We start from the raw sequence: 17,101 nt of genomic DNA, 5'->3' as shown, positions 1-17,101 counted from the left end.
CCCATGTGTTGTCCTCGGATCCACAACCTTCCCAGGCAATGAGGTACTCCCAGCAACGTTGATTGAATCTGACATCTAGAACCTCCCGGACTTGGTAGGTGGTGTCTCCTGGCATGGAAGGATCTGCAGATTTGGGAGCTCGGGGATGGTACCTGGAGAGGATGAGAGGCTTCAAAAGTGACACATGGAAGACATTGTGCACATGCATCGAGGAGGGTAAGCGCAAGCGATAGGAAACGACTCCTATGAGCTCGGCAATGCGGAATAGTCCACAGAATCTGGGGGCGAGTCTGCGGGAAGGAATCCGAAGTTGTAGATTCTTTGTACTCAGCCAAACACGGTCCCCAGGGAGGTAGACTGGTGCTGGCTGACGGTGGCTGTCTGCCCATCTTTTGGCAGCAAGGGCAGCTTTTTGCATCTTCTTTTGGATAGACGTCCAGAGGGCAAGTAGCTGGCGGGCAGAGAGTTGCACTGCTTGCAGTGCGCTGGGTTCAGGCGAGGGCAAGGGCGGCCGAAGTTGCTTCCCATAGACAGATAAAAAGGGAGAACTTCCTGTAGCGGAGTGTGTATGATTGTTGTATGAAAATTCCGCCCATGGGAGAAGTTTGGTCCAATCGTCTTGTCTTTCGTTTACAAAGGAGCGCAGGAAGGTCTTCAGAGTCCGGTTCGTATGTTCAGTCTGCCCGTTACTCTGAGGGTGGAAGGCTGATGAAAGACTCAACTGGACCTTGAAGCGTTTACATAATGCCTTCCAGTAGAGGGTGGTGAATTGTGGGCCTCGGTCTGATATGATGTCCTGGGGAAGATCATGAAGTCGGAACACATGTTGAACAAATAAATTATCCAAGTCGGGTGCTGAAGGCAATTTCGACAGGGGAACAAAATGTGCCATTTTGGAGAACCGGTCCACAACAACCCAGATGACCGTGTTCCCGTCTGATGCTAGGAGATCCACCACAAAATCTGTGGAGATGTGCGTCCAGGGCTCCACCGGGATAGGCATGGGGTGTAACAACCCTCTAGGTTTTCCGCCAAGTGGTTTTTGCAATGCACAAGTGGGGCAGGAGTCGACGAAGAGATGAACATCTTGTCTTACCGTTGGCCACCAATAGTACCGGTTGAGGAGGTCTAGCGTACCGGTACGGCCCGCATGCCCTCCAGTGAGGGATTCATGGGCCCATGCCAGCACAGCCCTACGAGAGCGGCGTGGGACTATGGTCTTTTCTTCAGAAGACACAGAGGTGGCGGTGAGACACTTTCCTGGGATCCAAAATGTACTGGGGCGTCTCAGGGGTTTCCTCAATCTTGGTGGACCGTGACAGGGCGTCTGCTCGCACATTTTTTGAACCAGGGCGATATCGCAATGTGAAGTCAAATCGGTCAAAAAACAAAGACCACCGGGCTTGTCTTGGGTTCAGGCACTGGGCTTGGTGGAGGAAAGAGATTTTTATGATCCGTGTAAATGGTGAAGGGGTGATTGGCTCCCTCCAACCACTGCCTCCAATCTTCCAGGGCGAGTTTCACGGCGAGCAGTTTTGTCGCCGACTCCATATTTGCTCTCAGCCGGAGAGAACCTCCTAGCGTAAAAGGAACATGGGAGAAGCTGTCCTGTGTCAGAGTGCTGGCTCAGCACCGCTCCAACAGCTACATTTGAGGCATCGACCTCAACCACGAACGGCCGACTGGGATCAGGACGGCGGAGGCATGTGTCTTGTAAGAAGGCTCTTTTCAAATCTTCGAAGGCTTGGGCAGGCCAGTCCACCGCATTGGCTCCCTTCCAGGTGAGTGCAGTCAGAGGAGCCACTATGCAAGAATAGCCAGGAATAAAATGCAGATAAAAGTTAGCAAAGCCGAGGAAACATTGCAATGCCTTGAGACCCCTCGGCTGCAGCCAGTTCCTAATTGCAGCGACTTTCTCCGGATCCATCTGGAAGCTGTCAGCCGAAACAATATACCCCAGGAACGGCAAGGAAGTCTTTTCAAAGCTGCATTTCTCAAGCTTAGCGTATAAGCTGTGCTCTCTGAGAATTTGGAGCACCTGGCGAAAATGCTGGCGGTGCGTAAGCAGGTCACGGGAGTAGATCAGGACATAGTCGAGGGAGATGATCACACAGACGTTAAGCAAATCTCGTAGCACCTCGTTCATCAGGTGTTGGAAGACCGCTGGGGCGTTACAAAGGCCAAAGGGCATTACGAGGTATTCGTAATGCCCATTCGTAATGCCCATCCCGCGCATTGAAAACGGTCTTCCATTCGTCCCCGGGACGGATTCTAACTAAGTTGTAGGCCCCGCGTAGATCCAACTTAGTATCGACTCTTGCGCCTTGGAGCCGATCAAGTAGTTCTGGAATCAATGGGAGAGGGTAGCGGTCCCATTTGGTAATTGCATTGAGCCCTCGGTAGTCGATACAGGGCCTCAGGGAGCCATCTTTTTTGCTGATGAAAAAGAATCCCGCCCCTGAGGGTGACTGACGGGTGAATGAATCCTTTCGCCAAATTCTCAGTGATGTACTCAGACATGGCCCGTGTCTCGGGCAGGACCAAGGGGTACACCCTACCCCGAGGTGGCATAGATCTGGGCAACAAATCGATAGCACAGTCGTATGGACGATGCTGCGGAAGAATCTCTGCTTTAGTCTTCGAGAAGACATCTGTAAAGTCCTCGTATGGTGCTGGAGGTCCAAGGGCAGAGTGCAAAAGCAGAAGTGCTGGAGGCTTGGGAAACTTCATACAATGAGAGAGGCAGTAGGGACTCCACTTAATGATTTGCAGAGTATCCCACTGGATCACAGGTGAGTGCTTTTGGAGCCACGGCAGCCCCAGCACCACGGGGTGGACAGCCTTTTCAAGAATCAGGAAGGCTATCTCTTCCGAGTGGATCGCCCCAGTGTGGACTGTGATGGGAGCCGTGGCAGTCAATATGCGACCTGGAAGGAGCGTTCCCTGAATGGAGGTAATCCGGAGTGGAACTTCTCGTCTCTGCGTAGGAATCTGCAGTTGAGAGACCAAGTCTTGCTGGATAAAATTACGTCCAGCTCCGGAATCCAGGAAGGCAAGGATGTCAAAGGACCCTCCGGGAAATTCCAAGGTAATGGGTATCATACTCTGAGGAGCTATGGCACAACCTAGGAGGAGCTCCTCCCGACCTCCTAGGTTCTGGAGTTTTCCGTGCGCTCCTGGCAGCGTGCCAAGAAATGGCCTTTCTGACCACAGTAAAGGCACAAGCCCATCGAGCGGCAGCATTGTCTCTCCTCGAGGGAGAGCAGGGCACGTCCCAACTGCATGGGTTCAGAGGCAGAAACATCAGGACAGGCAGCGGCGTGAGGAACTGCGGGCAGGGCTGTGCTTTGTCGTGCGAAATTCACGTGCTCGCTGTTGCAGGCGGCGATCGATGCAGGCAGCCATGTCAATGAGGGCATTAAGATCTTCCGGGAGATCCCGGGCGGCAATCTCGTCCTTGATGCACCCTGACAACCCTTCCAAGAAGATGGCTTTAAGGCTATCGTCCTGCCAACCTACTGCCTGAGCGAGAGTCCTGAAATCCATTGCATAGTCCGCCAGGGAACTGGATACTTGGCGAAGTTGTAGCATCTCTGATGTGGCTGAGGCCTGGCGGGCGGGTTCGTCAAAGGCTTGGCAAAAGTCTGTGATGAACTGCTGCAAGTCGTCCAAGGAGGAGTCGTTACGCTCCCACAGTGGGGGGGGGGGCCCACACCAGGGCCTTTCCATCGAGTAGGGAGAGAATGTACGCTACTTTGACGGAGTCTGTGGGAAACTGCCGGGGCAATAGCGAGAAGCGCACGAAACACTGGTTCAAGAACCCACGGTAGATCCTAGCATCTCCAGCGTAGCGAGCAGCCGGCAGCAGCTGAGTCACGGGTGAGGCTACATCCTCGAGTCTCAAACCCACAGCAGACAAAGAACAGGTATCGTGGGCATCCATTCGGGCAGCCAATTGCCCAACGGATCTGGCCAGGACATCCAGGTATTGCTGTTGCTGTTGTAGCTGCAGAGCCAACCCAGGAAGATCCTGGGATCCTGGTACCTCGGCCGAGTCCATGGCCTTGCAATCTGTTGTGAGTGAACTGTTTAGTGGACCCTTGGGCCGACCTGTGAGAGACTGGGGAGAGGTGTACCATAGTCTCTGGTGAGTGACAGGTCGGGAGGCGGATACCAGGCAGGAGCTGGACATGAGCTTCACCCTGGAAGTCGGTACTCCCCCGGGAGGAGCCCGTAGGAGACCAGCCGCTGGGACTTAGGTGATTCACCCTGGAAGCTGGTACTCCCCCGGGAGGAGCCCATGGGAGCTCGGCCGCTGGGACTTAGGAGATCACGGAAGCTGGAGCTGGAGCAGCAGGCAGGGATCAGGAGACAGGCAGGAACTGAAGCAAGCTAGGACTGAAGCAAGCAGGAACTGAAGCAGAACTGACTAGGGATGTGAATCGTGTGCCCGATCGTCTTAACGATCGGGTTCGGCTGGAGGGAGAAAAAAATCTGATCGGTGGAGATGTGAATCGGAACCGATTCAGATTCACATCATTAATTTTTTTTTAGTGAGGCCCAACCCTTTAAAAATGACCCCTTAGCTTCCCCCACCCTCCCGATCCCCCCAAAACATATTAAAATTACCTGGTGGTCCAGTGGTGGTCCCGGGAGCGATCTCCGGCCAGCCAGTGGTGGTCCCGAGAGTGATCGCCGGCCAGCCAATGCTCCTACCATGTGACAGGGGCCTGCCAATGGCACGGATACCCTGTCACATGGTAAGGGCAAAGGGCCATCGGCGCCATCTTTATGAGTGGCAGCCGACGGCCGAAGAATGGCAGATCACTCCCGGGACCACCACTGGACCACCAGGTAATTTTAAAATGTTTTGGGGGGATCGGGAGGGTGGGGGAAGCTAAGGGGTCATTTTTAAAGGGTCGGGTGGGTGTTTTGTTTTTTTTTATCGGGCCATCGGCGCCATTTTTGAGTGGCAGCCAAAATGGCGCCGATGGCCCGAGAGCGGGAGATCGGTCCCCGCGCCTCCACTGGACCACCAGGTACTCGTAAAACATTTTGGGGGGGTTCGGGAGGGTGGGGGAAGGTAAGGGATTAGTTTTATAGGGTTGGGGTGGGTTTAGGGGTTGTTTTGGTGTGCCAGTTTTCCCGCCCTCCCCCCAAATAACTCCCGTTAGTGGACACTAACGGGAGTAACGATTTGTCACGAAAAATCGGGAAAATTTATATTGTATCGCGCACTCTAACGATTTTTGACGATTTAAAAAATATCGGACGATTTTTTAAATCGTCAAAAAATGATTCACATCCCTATAACTGACTACGGGAACCAGACAGGAGCTGAAGCAGGACTGGCTACTGGAACCAGACAGGAACTGAAGCAGGACTGGCTACTGGAACCAAGCTGGAACTGAAGCAGAACAGATTACTGCAAGCAAGCCAGACAGAAGCAAGACTTGGGCACGGAGTGAAACAAGTCTCAGGCAGGAACGGAGTCGCTAACGCAATAGCACACGCCGGGGCATGGAGCAACAGAGAACCGCAAGGAACCCACGTCCTGGGCTCCGCGGCGTCTGACGTCATGGATAGGGCGGAGCTTCCAGTGGCGGGAAATGGTCTTCATAAGCGCGGATTGCGCGCGTGCCTAGGGAGAAGGCATCCAGGCAGGGCTTCTCGGCGGCATCCCCCCTGCGGGGATGCCGCGAAACAGGCCGTAGACCCTCGGAGACAGGCCGGGACCAAGGAGGTAAGGGCCTAGTCTCGACTGCCGCGACTGGGTCCTCAACATTAGGTGTAACAATTGACAAGTGGCCTGCTTTATAACTTAAACAATATATTGTTGATATCTGATTTTAGCTGGCTACTAGATAATCTTGGAGCCTTGCTTAGATATCATGCAGTGGTACTATGCTAAAGGAATATTACTGAAAAAGACACAATAGAAATTAATGATTGTGTGCAGTAAGGAAGCAGTGCTGCTGTCACTCTGCTTCCCTGGGATTAGCTAGCTGCAGGAGCCACCACCAGCATTCCCTTGCACACGTGCCGCTGCCTGAGCAGTGGGAAGATTGATAAAGCTGCAGCTCTTTATTTAACCACCCCAAGTCCCTGAACAGGGCACCGATTGGCCCTGGGACCAAAGCTTCACATCTTTTAATTCCTAACACCACCTTTGCCTTTCATTTTATTTTATTTTGCCTAGGATTCCTGGATATAAAATGTATTCTTTGCCTTTTCCTATGTCATGAAATTTCCTTTTGTGGGCCCCCTCCTGTGAACCCCCTGTAATTTGGACCCTAGAGCCCAAAGATTTTGTAAGCCTGTTACAGGGAGAGACATTCATTCAGCCTTGCAGAGGTGTTTAGTTGACTGCATAAAGAGCAGTTATGAGCCCAGGGTGGAAGCTCCTGAATACATAGGGGAGTGAGTAGTTGCCAAGCTCCCTGAGCAGTTTGCTTTAGCTCCTGTGTGGACTAGGAAGTTAAAACTGTAGAGCATTTTCTTTCCTGAAGGAGACAAAAGTACTTACCTTCACAACTTCTATAAAATCCTGAACTGAGAATATGAATGGAACACCCTTCTTTGGTGTGACCTTGAGATGCAAAGGATCCACTCCATTGTACACTGTGAGAGAGGGAACATTTAGTACAAAATAATAATTATTATTATTTATATTCTGGCTTTCATGACAGTTCAAAGCAGATTATATTCAAGTATTGCATCTGAAGATCATTTTCTTGAGAAAGCTGAGCTGAAGCAACATGCTTTAAAATCCAGGAGCTTTTCTCTGAGTAGCACATCCAGAGTTGGAGTAAGATATTCAATGGATTTGTCAATTGACTTGTGAAATCATTGATGCCAAAGTTCCAAGCTAAATTTTTACTAGGAAGAAGGATTAATATTTGTAACTTCTGGAAGGCTAGGAACAGCAACATAATGCTAAATAATCCTTAACTTTGTCCATGAGTTGATTGGAAGGAAATAATCTGAAACCTTTATTCATTTTGATATGTTAAATTTCTGATACAAAAAATAAAATACAAAAATAATTACCTCAAAAATTACCCTACCACAGATACACTGACAGAAGTATATTTTACAAAGTTTATTTGTAATGCATTTATGCAAATTCTTAACTAAAGCACCAGAGCTGGCAGCTGTAGCCTGCAAATCTCACAGACCCTCTCTTGCTGTGAGGGCAGGGCACCTGGTCCTCATTAGCAGCTTTCACAAACAGAGCACAAGACACTTAAAGCTTGCTTAAAGGGTGCCTGAGGCTCAGACACAAACCGTTTATTTCAGGGATACACAATGCTGATCCACAAGGGCTGCAAATGGGCCTGCTTTTTAGAATAACCACAACAAATATTCATGAGATATATTTGGTTTAATAGGTTAATTTACATAGGTTAATTAACCTGAAAGCTAGACCCATCTGCAGCCCTCCAGGATATGAAAAATACTAACATCTGAATCATCCAAGTCCATCCTCAAATAGAAACATAATATTTTGACAGATAAGAGCCATAAGGCCCACCTAGTCTGCCCAATTTAATTCCTATTGTATTGCTGTAGGTTCCAAGTTGACCTCTTCCCCTTCACACCTTCATAATTCAGGATCCTTTGTGCCTAGCCCATACTTCTGCAGATTGTGCTGATATTTTGGTCTCCACCACCTACTCTGGGAAGCAGATCCATGCACCCACCATCATTTTTGCAAAGAAATATTTTTTAATTCGAATGATACTCCTAAGTCTACTGCATCTGAGCATCATAGATTCATACTATGCCTTCCTTATCAGAATTTTCTTTCCACTGAAAAATGTTGTACATTATTTATACCTTTTAAGGTTTTTTTGTTTTTTTTTAAATCTATATACAGCTCTCACAGAGAACCATGCACAGATGTGAACACTCTTACCAACAACCAGCATTTTAAACAAGATAAACAAAAAACAAAGTAAAATAGCTAGTAAAGAAAACAGATATTAAACAAAGGCATCCGTAAACATAAACAAAGGTATCTGAATGTTTTATTAAAGCATCTTTGTCCTTTTCTCTTCTGAGGTGTGTATATTGTGAGCAGATTAGATGGGTTTTGTGGTTTCATCTGCCATCATACTATATTCAATGGTAAAAATAAATAACTAATCTTATACAGAACTAAACCCACCTTAGCTCCTCAGGAGAGGTTAGAGCAAATTAAGGACTCATACAGTAATCATAAGGTCTCAAATGCTTGTCTTCAAGAGCTGCAAAAAGGTCTACTTTATGCGATAGCCACAACGAATATTCATAAGATGTATTTGCCTGATGTGGTTATAGCTCATAGTCAGTTAACATATTTTAGCTAGCCTGAAAAACAGATTCATATGATACATAAGAAACGACATAGTGGGTCAGTACAAAGGTCCATCAAGCTCAATATTCTGACTCCGACAATGGCCAATCCAGGCAGGGCCGGTGCAAGGGGATTTGGCGCCCTAGGCGAGCCTTCTCCCTTGCGCCCCCCCGTTGTGCCGCCACCCCCCGGTCCCGGCCCCGATTTCTACCTCATTCTCGATCACGCCCGATGACTGTGTGGTTTTCCGGTCACAAGCAGGTTGGGCACTGCTCGCGGCCCGCCAAATCTCCACTCCTCTTTGCCACCGCTTGTGGCCCCATATGACTTGCACCCAGTGGCGCACCAAGGGTGCGCCACTGGGTGCCAATGCATTTGTGTGGCTCTCCAGCATCGCCCCCTTAATCCTTCTTGTACTAATGCTTAAGGTCACAGAAAATCAGTGGCATCTCTAGACCGAAGAATTTGGGGAGCCAAAATGACATTTCTTCATCACACCACCTCTATAGCATGGATCATGCTTTCAAATTGGTTATTAAAAAAAGTCCAAAGGCTCTTCTGGGTAATTTTAAAAAGCTGGCCAGTTTCACACTATAAAATTATTTGATAGCCTCATTCAACTAATTCTATATGGCTATGAGAGTGAAGTCAGGAATATATAGGAAGGAACAGAATGTCAATACAAATCCTGCATCTTCAGTTCTCTAACTCTGTGCATCCACTGAAATTCCCCTAAACAATGGAGCTTGGATGTTTCCCTTACAGCTCATCATACTAAAAGATATTTTCAAATTCTGGTGTCACCTCACAGTAACAGCAGCACAAACACCTTCCACTGCCAGGCACATTGTGAACTAACCCAAAACCCCTCAAAGACACTCAAAATCTATACTGCAATCCCATCGTAACATAACAGTAATAACACCAAGGACTCAAACAACAATAACCCTACCTTTGAAAAAGCAAGGGTAAATATTACACTGGGTCCTAGAATACCAATACACCACCTACTGAGGAAACAAAACAAACCCGATTGCTAATGATCCCTATACAGACACTATATGCAAGCAGAATCTCTCATCATGGTCACACATACAGAGCAGAGACAGACCTCTCATCAAATACAGAATAAAGCCACATAAAGTATAAACAGAAATGTGCAGACAAAAACTGAACTGTAAAACACATCACGCCAGACTCTATACAATGTAACAATGGAAAAACAAAAATTTCACCATTCCTTGTGAAACAAATCAATAATATAAAGATATATAAATCATTAATCATAATTATAAAACCATACAAATAAGATAATTTCAAAACAGCTGATAAATAGAATATCCAATAATTAAAGACTCATGCAAATTTTGAAAGCTTTACCAAACACCAATAAAATATTTCAAACAGCAGACACATCACATACTACCCAATAATTAAAATGGTAGTCAATCAAGAAAAATGAACTTAAAAAGCCACCTTTACTTACCCTCTCCAGCAGTTCTCCTACTCCTTTCCCTTGCAGGCCATACCAGAAGCAGCAGTAGCTGCTGAAGCTGTCCTCACAGTTCTCTTCCTTAGGGACCACAACCAGTCTCTTCTTTCTCTCTCTCACACACACAAGTCACACCCTCAGGACCAGTTTCTGTCTCTCACACATCACTCATCTCCCCAACCAGTCTCTCTCTCTCTCACACACACACACACAACCAGTCACCTCTCTGACCAGTCTCTCTCAATCACACAATGCTCTCGCTCTCTCTTACTAACACATAGGCTTTCAATCACACACATGCTCTATTTCACTTACACAAAAGCTCTCAATCACACACGTTCTATCTCACTTACAAACAGGCTCAATCATACACAAGCCCTCTCTCACAGCCACAAGCCAGCCAAAAACATACTCCATCTCTCTCGCACACACACACTGACACACACAAGCACCCTCCCTGACTCACATATACACCACACACATACAGAAGCACTCTCCCTGTCTCACATACACATTACACTCCCAGAAGCACCTTGCTTTCAGACACAGCATTTTTCACTTTTACTAAAAGTGAAAGTGATGCACCCAAGCATTAAATAAGAAAACCACATTCTTATCAGAAGGCGAAATGACACCCTTCAGGTTCTGTCCTCCCAAGGGACAGCCACCTACACCTTCTCTTGTTTTATGCTTTCAGGCAATAAAGCAAGTGTGTTTCTTCAAACTATCAGTCGTATGATTATTCATGTGGGAGATATGGAACAGAAAGACATCCTTAGTCAGCTTCTATTTTAAATGGGAAGACTCCAGTCTTAGTCATTTAAAAATATACATTTTCTAAAGGCTTAAAAAAAAAAAAAAAGCGCAAAACTGTTTCAGATTGGAACTATTCTAGTCTTCATGCTTAAATTATGCTTAAAAAAAAAAAAAAAAAACACCTGGCATCAGTATCTTAAATTTGTGATTTTGCTGAGATGAACATTTTAAATACTTTAATTTTTTTTTTTTTACTTTAGTATTTGTCTCTACCCACTTTGTTAAATTTTATTTTCCAGCAGAGGGATTCTTAAAATTTAGTAATTTCATCTTTCATCCAACTTTTCAACAAAATCAGCAACAATGTTGAGGTATATGTATTATCACACTTCATTTTTTTAAACTGGCAGATTCCTTTCTCACATACACACACACACACAGACGCTCCATTCCTTTCTTATATATACATCACATCACATACACACACACACACACACAGAAAGAAGATCGGTGCAGCCGGTCTAGCTGATCACGTGGCCGAAGAAAGGAAGATCGGTGCAGCCGGAGACCAGCCGCACTTAAGGGGCACCCAGACTCTCCCTGCCTCCCTCCCAGTGCCACCCTCCCGACGCCCCCCGGTGGTCCAACGGAGGGCCCGGAAGCGATCTGCCGCTCCCGGGGCCTCCGCTGCCACTAAGCAAAATGGCGCCGGTGGCCTTCAGACCCTGTCACATGGTAGGGGCTAAAGGTCATCGGCGCCATTTTGCTTAGTGGCAGCGGAGGCCCCGGGAGCGGAAGATCGCTCCCGGGACCTCCGCTGGACCACTAGGGGGGGGTCGGGAGGGTGGCACTGGCGGGGCGGCAGGGCGAGTCGGGAGCTGGCTGCCTGCCGCGGCGCCCCCTAAATCTCAACGCTTGGTCTCCATCTAGGCGAGTCGAAGGCTGGCAGAATTTTGAAAGGGCACTTTTTGCCCTTTCAAAATTCTGCTGCCTGCTGCAGCGCCCCCTAAGTCTCGGCGCCCTAGGCACAGGCCTAGCTCACCTAGTGGTTCCGCTGGCCCTGAATCCAGGTCACAAGTACCTGGCAGAAACTCAAAAACCAGATCCTTCTTGCTGATAACCAGGGATATGAAGTGGTTTCCCAAGTCTGCATGGCCAATAATGGTTTATGGACTTTTCTTCCAGGGATGTGTCTAAACCCTTTTTAAACTCAGATATGCTAACTGCTTCCAATATAAGAACATAAGAAATTGCCATGCTGGGTCAGACCAAGGATCCATAAAGCCCAGCATCCTGTTTCAAACAGAGTGAAACCAGGCCACAAGAACCTGGCAATTACCCAAACACTAAGAAGATCCCATGCTACTGATGCAATTAATAGCAGTGGCTATTCCCTAAGGGGTAGATTTTAAGAGAAGCGAACGCGGGGTGCATTTGTGCACACTACCCGACGCGCACAAATGTACACCCGATTTTATAACATGTGTGCGCTGCCGCGTGCATATTATAAAATCCGGGGTTGTTGCGCGCAAGGTGCACAAGTGTGCACCCCCTTGCGCGTGCCGAGCCCTAGGGGAGGCCCGATGGCTTTCCCCATTCCCTCCAAGGCCACTCGGAAATCGGAGCGGCCTCAGAGGGAACTTTTCTTCCGCTCCCCCCACCTATCTAACCCACCCCCTACCTTGTTTAACTTTTTTACGCCTGCCTCTGTCAGGTATATCTTGCGCGCGCCGGCCAGCTGTCGGAGGCCTCGGTCCCGCCCCTTTTTCAAAGTCCCAGGACATACGCGCATCCCAGGGCTTGCTCGCGCCACCGAGCCTATGCAAAATAGGCTTGGTACGCGCAGGGTCAGGTTTTCGGGATTACGTGCATAACCCTTTGAAAATCTACCCCTAAGTAAACTTGATTTACTTAAGGGTAGAAGCCAATATTGGACTTCTCCTCCAAGAACTTATCCAAACCTTTTTTGAACCCAGCTACACTAACTGCACTAACCACAACCTCTGGCAACAAATTCCAGAGATTTATTGTGCATTGAGTGAAAAAGAATTTTCTCCGATTAGTCTTAAATGTGCTACTTGCTAACTTCATGGAATGCCCCCTAGTCTATTATTCGAAAGTGTAAATAACCGATTCACATCTACTCATTCAAGACCTATCATGATCTTAAAGACCTCTATCATATCCCCCCTCAGCCGTCTCTTCTCCAAGCTGAACAGCCCTAACCTCTTCAGCCTTTCCTCATAGGGGAGCTGTTCATCCCCTTTATCATTTTGGTTGCCCTTCTCTGTACCTTCTCCATCGCAACTATATCTTTTTTGAGATGCGGCGACCAGAATTGTACACAGTATTCAAGGTGCGGTCTCACCATGTAGCAATATAGAGGCATTATGACATTTTTCATTTTATTAACCATTCCCTTCCTAATAATTCCTAACATTCTGTTTGCTTTTTTGACTGCTGCAGCACACTGACCCAACGATTTTAAAGTATTATCCACTATGATTCCTAGATCTTTTTCATGGGTGGTAGTTCCTAATATGGAGCCTAACATCATGTAACTACAGCAAGGGTTATTTTACCTATATGCAAGATCTTGCACTTGTTCACATTAAATTTCATCTGCCATTTGAATGCCCAATCTTCCAGTCTTGCAAGGTCCTCCTGTAATGTATCACAATCCATTTGAGATTTAATTACTCTGAATAATTTGGTATCATCCGCAAATTTGATAACCTCACTCGTCGTATTCCTTTCCAGATCATTTATACATCTCCTCTGGCAACATTCCACAGTCTAATTGGGCACTGAGTGAAAAATAGTTTCTCCAATGTGTTTTAAATGTACTTCCTATCAGCTTCTTGGAGTGTTCCCTAGTCCTAGTACTGTTTGAAACTTTAACTTAACTTTAATTGATTTAAAATGTATGAATTGCCTGGTGCACATGGCTGTAGGTGATTTACAAAGGGCAAATAATAATTCCCTGTTAACCATCTTGTGCTCCTACCATGTGACAGGGGCTGACCAATGGCACCGGTAGCCCCTGTGACATAGTAAGGGTAAAGGCTATCGGCGCCATTTTGATTACTGGCATCAGACGCCCTGAGTGCAGATGATCCAGGACCCCTGATGGATCACCAGGGACTTTTGGCAAATCTTGGGGGGGGTCAAGAGGGTGGGGGGGTTGTAGTTAATTAAATTTAAAGGGAACGAATGCCAAATTCAACGTATTAACGGATCGGGCTTCCCCCCCCCTTGACCGAATGCAACATATCTGGGCCCCAATGAATACGTATCCCGAATCCAACGTATACTTTCCAGCTGCACATCCCTAATTTGTTTGCTACTTTGCAGGCAGCTGGCAGAAATATGATCCCAGTACCTTCAGAATCTTGTGTGTATGTTTAGTAAGATTCTGTAGTTGTTCCTTTACTCCTCTTGCTAATAAAAACTTTCGGGCGGATTTTCAAAGCCCTGCTCGCGTAAATCCGCCCGGATTTACACGAGCAGGGCCTTGCGCGCCGGCACACCTATTTTCCATAGGCCGCCGGCCCGCACAGAACCCCGGGACACGCGTAGATCCTGGGGTTTTCGGAAGGGGGCGTTTCGGGGGCGGGCCCAGGGGCGTGGTTTTGGGCCGGGGCATTCCGGGGGCGTGGCCGCGCCCTACGAACCGCCCCCGGGTCCGGTCTCGGCGCGCCAGCAGCCCACTGGCGCACGTGGATTTACGTCTCCCTCCGGGAGGCGTAAATCCATGGATAAAGGTAGGGGGGGGGGGGTTTAGATAGGGCCGGGGGGGGTGGGTTAGGTAGAGGAAAGGAGGGGAAGGTGAGGGGAGGGCGAAAGAGCGTTCCCTCCGAGGCCGCTCCAATTTCGGAGCGGCCTCGGAGGGAATGGAGGCAGGCTGCGCGGCTCGGCGCACACCGGCTGCCCAAAATCGGCAGCCTTGCGTGCGCAGATCCAGGATTTTAGAAGATATGCGCGTATCTTATAAAATCCAGTGTACTTTTTCAAAATCTACCCCTTTTTGTTTAATTCTAAAAAAAAAAAAAAAGACTGTCTAGAATGCTTAAGAAACCAGATTAACACTTCAGTCTTCATTCTTTTTTTTTTAATTTAATTTTTATTGAATTTCAAATAAACAAAAACATTGTTCAGAAATATTTCAGGCTCATTACTTACAGTATCAAGAAATATAAAATATATTGAAATTTGTTTACATTAGCACATAACCTGACTAAAAAAAAGAATATCGGGAGTCCAAAAATCATGAAAAGAGCAGACTCAAAAGAAAATTTTCAATAATTTTCTGCACAGTTAAGCCCATGTTATACATTTTTACCAATCCCAAGCAGAATCACATCAGGAATGGGAGTCCAGATATATACGTAGTTGCTCTGCTTCTGTAAAAACGTATCTTGAATTTTGAAATATGACTATACATTTAGCTGGAAACCTCAAATGAAACCTTGCCCCTCTTGAAACAGCCTCATTCCTCATTGTTAGGAATTTCTCTTTCTTCTTGGTTGACTAAATTTTGTTATATCAGGGAATACCCGTATTTGTTGACCATAGAATTCTTTGGCTTGGTTTCTAAATGCCATCCTTAATACAGAGTCTCTTTCTGAGGAAAAGGTGAATGTTACCAATAGTGTAGCACAAGTCTAGTATTATTTCTTGAGACAGGTACAGAGAAGGGCTACCAAAATGATAAGGGGAATGGAACAACTCCCCTATGAGGAAAGACTAAAGAAGTTAGGACTTTTGAGCTTGGAGAAGAGACGACTGAGGGGGGATATGATAGAGGTGTTTAAAATCATGAGAGGTCTAGAACTGGTAGATGTGAATCGGTTATTTACTCTTTCGGATAGTAGAAAGACTAGGGGGCACTCCATGAAGTTAGCATGGGGCACATTTAAAACTAATCGGAGAAAGTTCTTTTTCACTCAACGCACAATTAAACTCTGGAATTTGTTGCCAGAGGATGTGGTTAGTGCAGTTAGTGCAGTTAGTATAGCTGTGTTTAAAAAAGGATTGGATAAGTTCTTGGAGGAGAAGTCCATTACCTGCTATTAAGTTCACTTAGAGAATAGCCACTGCCATTAGCAATGGTTACATGGAATAGACTTAGTTTTTTGGGTACTTGCCAGGTTCTTGTGGCCTGGATTGGCCACTGTTGGAAACGGGATGCTGGGCTTGATGGACCCTTGGTCTGACCCAGTATGGCATTTTCTTATGTTCTTATTTCAAGGTTCATTGATATTCCATCCTGTTGTATATCATTTCTCACTTCTTTATTCATAGGAATATAAAATATCCTAGATATATCGCAGGAATAGCTTGCTCTGGATATTTCAGGACATTCATTAAGGAACTTTTGAACAAATCATGAGAAGATGCCATCTTTTGAAAAATGGCGCCGGCCATATGGCCATATCGCAAAATGGTGCCGGCCGTACTGCAACACGATTCGAGTGCAGGAGGTCGTTCCCGGACCCCTGCTGGACTTTTGGCAAGTCTTGTGGGGGTCAGGAGGCCCCCCCCCAAGCTGGCCAAAAATCCCTGGGGTTCCAGCGGGGGTCCGGGAGCGATCTTCTACGCTCGTGACGTCGGGGACAGGAACCAAAATGTCATATGAGAGGGCAAAAGTAGCGCCGGCGCCATTTTCTATCAACGCACTCGTGGCCTGAGAGTGGAAGATCACAACGGGACCCCCCCCCCCCCCCCCCACTGGACCCCAGGTAATTTAAGACATTTTGGGGGGGGTTTTAGGGATATTTTAGTGTGCCGGTTTTCCCGCCCTCCCCCCTCCCCTCCCCCCGATTTACGATTTTTGACGATAAATCAGGGGAATTCCTATTAAATATCGCCTCTAATGATTTTTGACGATTTACATCCCTATAAGAAACAGCCCCAAGATCCTTCTGTGCAATTTTAAAAAATCTGAACAAAATCAGTACAACTACCACTGAAAATATTGATAGCATCTGTAATGGACCTAAAGGATCCTCTGCTAGAAGGACTGATTCAATCCTTTGGGAGGGTAGCTGAGTGATGTGGTAGTATTAGTTTTAGCTTTTGGCTCCCCCCAAGTGGGAGAAGCAGATGGTGTGCTCTGATTGTATATATAAACCCCTGCCACCATCTCAGGACATGGAGTCTTTAGATTGCTGTCCCCAGTTTGTTTGTTTCCTAGATAAAGGACTCTAACGTTCTTGTGGATAGAGGCCTGGGTAAAGAACTGGAGACAGAGTGCTTTGCCCCTATTTATATCCATGTTTTGCAGACCTTTTGTTAACTAAGGAGGAAGATTTTTTCCACCCTCCTGGCTTCTTATTTGGTTTTGCCTTTTTCAGTAAGATTTTTCCTTCTTGTTGTAATTACTGAGTGCCCTAAGGCCAAGGGTTTCAGATTCTGTCATCTAGAGGAAGCAGTGTCTTTCACTTAGAAAGAACCTGAAGAACAGCTGTGTCCATTACCAGAGAGAAACAGTTAAGAGCATATCACTGCTGACT

At 46.9% G+C, this 17,101-nt stretch overlaps 1 protein-coding gene across 8 annotated transcripts in view; it reads right to left on the bottom strand.

The window, feature by feature from the left end:
* Positions 1-17,101, bottom strand: part of AKAP6 (A-kinase anchoring protein 6) — a 1,180,609-nt gene that overhangs the window by 1,125,831 nt on the left and 37,677 nt on the right. For 7 of the 8 annotated variants that reach the window (XM_029598925.1, XM_029598924.1, XM_029598922.1 and 4 more), the window contains one exon: positions 6,527-6,621. The exons of the other annotated variant lie outside the window; for it this stretch is intronic. The gene's annotated coding sequence lies outside the window, so the exon portion shown is untranslated. The remainder of the gene's footprint in view (positions 1-6,526; positions 6,622-17,101) is intronic. 8 annotated transcript variants of the gene reach the window in all.

Source organism: Rhinatrema bivittatum, chromosome 4 (assembly GCF_901001135.1).
Source record: "Rhinatrema bivittatum chromosome 4, aRhiBiv1.1, whole genome shotgun sequence".
Lineage (NCBI taxonomy): Eukaryota > Metazoa > Chordata > Amphibia > Gymnophiona > Rhinatrematidae > Rhinatrema > Rhinatrema bivittatum.
Note: the sequence above shows the minus strand (reverse complement) of the source record. Positions and strands in the feature narration are given on the sequence as shown.